The 4,481-nt window shown below is 27.5% G+C and overlaps 1 long non-coding RNA gene across 1 annotated transcript; it reads left to right on the plus strand.

Annotated features, from left to right (window-relative positions):
* Nucleotides 1-301: 301 nt before the first annotated feature.
* On the plus strand, nucleotides 302-1,086 carry LOC145107715 (uncharacterized). The gene is made up of 2 exons (XR_013707937.1): nucleotides 302-758; nucleotides 839-1,086. It is a non-coding gene; the product is annotated as an uncharacterized LOC145107715 (long non-coding RNA).
* The last annotated feature ends 3,395 nt before the right edge of the window (nucleotides 1,087-4,481 follow it).

A 4,481-nucleotide genomic window follows, 5' to 3' on the forward strand; every position in this document is an offset into this window, starting at 1 on the left:
TAATTTTGTTTTCCTTTTCTATTGTTTTGAATTTTTAATGACTTGAAAGTTGTATATTATCCGAGTATTAAAAGACATGGAAGTCGTTTTATATTATATGGAAGTTCTAAAAGACTTTTATTTTTTTATTTTTTTATTTTTTTTATTTTTAAAGACTTGCTGGGAAATACCCACTTGGTTTATAATAACCACCTTTTATATATATATATATATATATATATATATATATATATATATATATATATATATATATATATATATGGCAATTTTCTAAGCCTCTTCTTTGCCACTTGGGGTCTTCTCCTAAACTTTTCTCTGATATTCCCGCTCAAAATTGATGATGAATTTCTAACTAAGAAAGCTATAAATCAGGAATAGTATTTGGGAAATAATTTTGATAGCAACGCCCTTCCTTAAAATATGCACTCATTATTTTGGATTGGATTCAATTTGATATAACTTAATCTCTTTGCACCTTAAATCTTTGTAAATCGCCGCCTCCCAATATGATTCGATTATGTTCCTTCTTCTTCTTACTCTAAACCAGTCTCTCTCTCTCTCTCTCTCTCTCAAAACCACTTGATCTCCTCCACCTAATTCCACAGTCACCGCCAGTACCTCTGTGTTTTTTTGTGTGAGACAACCAACAAACCACCGCACCTCCAAGACGACCTCACCATGACCATTGGTTATCTCCTCCCCCCCCCTCTCTCTCTAAACTACCGCCACTCTTTCTATCCCTGGAATCCGGCAACAATGTAAGATTTCAGTTTGGTATTTGATTTTCATCATATTTTTTTATTCAAAGGTTCGATTGTGATGTTTTCTCATTTCATAGGTTCAAATATCATGTATTTTGATATCAAAGGTTCTGATTTTCAACAAGCATGTCAATCATTCTTACATTTTGGTACATAAAACATTATATATTTCATTGACTGAACAAGAGCTTACACTAAGTTAACCGGTGGTTAAATCATGTACAGTAATAAGAATAGGAAATAAGGTCAAAGGACAACCAGAGGAGATAAAATCCCAGCTATATGTTTTGATTTTGATAGAACATAAATCCGGTATGTTTAAAAATGTTTTTCAGTTTGTTTGAAAAATTATATAAACATTTCATTATTATTGATAATGATACATATAAGCTATCAGATTTCAGATTTCATTAGGAGGTTCACTAATCAGATAGAGATAGAGAACAGTGGTATGTTGTATGTAAAAGATGTATAGTTAGCAATGAACAATAGATAAAAATATTACATATTTATTTATGCACTAACACGTCTTTTAGCACATGTAAGATTCATTTGATAATTTATGGATTTTATTTTTTTCAAAATGAGAAAAAATATAGATTTTAAAATTAAGACGATGATAATATTTTTAATTTTTAGTTGGGTCATTGTTTTTTTTTCTTTTTTTTTTAGTTCAATTGTTCAAACATTTGATAGATAATTTAATTAGGAAGAATGTTTCGGATTAATGTTCATATTTGGTTTGTTGAACGATACATGTATATACACTTTCTATCTTCTTAATCTTTGTAATAACCTTATACTAGCATATGTCCCAAGTTTTCCCCCAAATAGGGCTCGATTTGCAGCTTCTACATAATGTCGGACCATTTTGCCCTTGGTTTGCAATCTGTTTATTACATGATGGGCTGATTTCTCTACAAAAGGAAATTTTTTCCAGCTTCTACATAACGATAGAACATTTTGCCTTTGCTTAAATTACAAATGTGGTAGACTACACCCAAATAGTTACCTAAATTAAAATCGACTAATTGTTTGTATTATAATAATAATATGAAGAAAAAGTCACGAGTTTATATATTTGAGGAATCAAATTAGTCATGGTAAGGACACATGTTGATGTTTAAAATAAGCTCCATACATATCTCCTTGTTCTAATAAATGAATAGGTTTATTCTCCTATTGATAAGTGTCATTATATTAGAACTCATCATTAATTATACATTTCAAAATTTAAATTTCCCACCCTAATTACATTAAATTTTAAATTTCAAATTTTAAAATTTTCACTTTAGTTATAATAAATTAATAACATTAGATTAAAAAATAAAATAAAGTTAATACAGATTATAAGGTGATATAACTTCACGTATTTATTTAAATTAATGATTATAATTTTATATAACTAAAAAATATCTATTAAGTAATATTTATTTAAAATAATTGATTAATAATTTTGATTTTTTAATATGAAAAATTAATTAATTTTATAACCGTGGTTCTCACAGGTTATAAACTAGTATACATATAATTTAGTCAGATTTGATGTCAAACTTGCAACTTGCGAATGAAAAAATAATAAAACTGTTTTTAAAAATAAGCAAGTTAGATATATTAAAATTGTTTTAGAGGGATTATAAATAATAAGTTAACCCAAACTTGTAAGTATTAAACCCAGAAAGAAAAGGTGAGGGGAAAATGATGAAGATGTGTTTTGTATGTTCTTGGTGATTGCATTGGTTGTGGCTCCTAGAGCAGATGGACAATGCGTGGCTACATTCTTTGAGAATGCACCATGTACCAACGAAGCCGATGCCACTTGCTGCGACCTTCTTAGGCAAGCCATAGATTTTTGGAATCCTCATGTTGAAAGCGTATGGTGTGTGTGTATAGGTCTTCATGCAGACGGCATCCCTGTTACCCGCCTTAATGAATGTGGTGTGGTTGAGGGTACAAATCCCTATTGTTAAACGTATTTCACTATATATCTTTCTACTTTTTGTTTGTTTATGATGTTTCTATCTTTCGTGATGATAATGCATGATTTCAATTACTTTGAGATTTGATGTTGTAACATGTCGGTTTCGTTCGGGCGAAAATGATTGTAATCAGAATAAAACTTGTATTTTGATTTTGTAACAAAATAAAATTCTATTGCCTTGGGATTCTCATTGTGTATATTGTTGGTATAAATGTAAACTTTTTGTAATTGCTCATTTTTATTTACCCTAATAAATGAAAATATTTTTGCCACTTGTCATTTCCTTAATTAACACCTCTATTATTATATATGTAAAGTATTTATTATATTAAATGTGTAGATCAACACTATAATTAATAAAATATTTATTACTTAAGATAATGGTAAATAGCACAAAAGACACTAAGTTTATACCAAAATTCTAATTTGACATTGTGTTTTTTTTTCTGTCTCAAATTTGACATTGTGTTTTTTTTTTCTGTCTCAAATTTGACATTGTGTTTTTCAATTTTTTACAATTCTGACTACTTGACCGGTCAACCAGGTTGTCTGCTGACGTGGTATGATAACATGTCAGTGTTGATAACGTGACATTCTGGCATGACAGGCTGACGTGTCAAAATTGAATATTTTTTTCCATAAAAGATACTAAGTTTTCCCTTTTTTCGATTTTGACACTAAGTTAAATTTTTTTTTCAATTTTGACACTCTGTTTTTTTGTTCCAAATCGAACATCATTTTTCTAATTTTGTTCAATTTTGACCATTTTCCATTTGAAACCGTACAAAATATATTTTTATCACATTTTAAACCATATAAATACATTTTTTTTGTTTAAAAACCACATTTTTATTTAGATACAAGGGTTTTTATTTATTTATTTATTTACTTATTTATTTATTTATTTAATTACATTCAAAGCATAATGTATAAATATGCATTAGTAATATCTTGAAAACCAAACTAACCATAAGCTTCTAATAAGATGTAAAAAATTCACGGGTTGCAAACTTGACATATGGGCCTTGATCGACTACACGCCTCCAAACCTCCAAATACATTTTAAAGTTACGTATTTAATATACAATACAGTTTTAATATAACTAATACATATTTATACATAAAATTATGGTTTGAATGTAAAAAAATAAACAAAAAAAACCTTGTATTTATACAAAAATATGGTTTTTAAATGAAAAAAATGTATTTATAAGGTCTAAAATGTATTAAAAAATATTTATACTGTTTCAAATGGAAAACTGTCTAAATTGAACAAAATTGGAAAAACGATGTTCGATATGGAACAACAAAACAGAGTGTCAAAATTGAAAAAAAAGTTAAACTTAGTGTATTTTGTGGAAAAAAATCAATTTTGACACGTCAGCATGTCACTTCATCAAAACCGACAAGTCATCATGCCATGTTAGCAGGTAACCAGGTTGACTGGTCAAGTGGTTAGAATTGTAAAAAATTTGAAAATACACTGTTAAATTTGAGACAAAAAAAAAACACAGTGTCAAATTAGAATTTTGGTGTAAACTTAGTGTTTCTTGTGCTATTTACCCTTAAGATAAGTATATTTTTCTCTATAAAATGAATATAATAATAAATAGTTTGTTTTTTCTACCACTAAAAACATTTATTATGATTTTTTTGTTAGATAAATTAAAATAATGAAATATTAAAAAATAATATTGTTAAAATTGAGATATAATAAAATATATTTTGTTAAACATTGA

Source organism: Lactuca virosa, chromosome 1 (genome assembly GCF_052849685.1).
Source record: "Lactuca virosa cultivar CGN04683 chromosome 1, Lactuca_virosa_CGN04683_v6, whole genome shotgun sequence".
NCBI classification, from domain to species: Eukaryota; Viridiplantae; Streptophyta; class Magnoliopsida; order Asterales; family Asteraceae; genus Lactuca; species Lactuca virosa.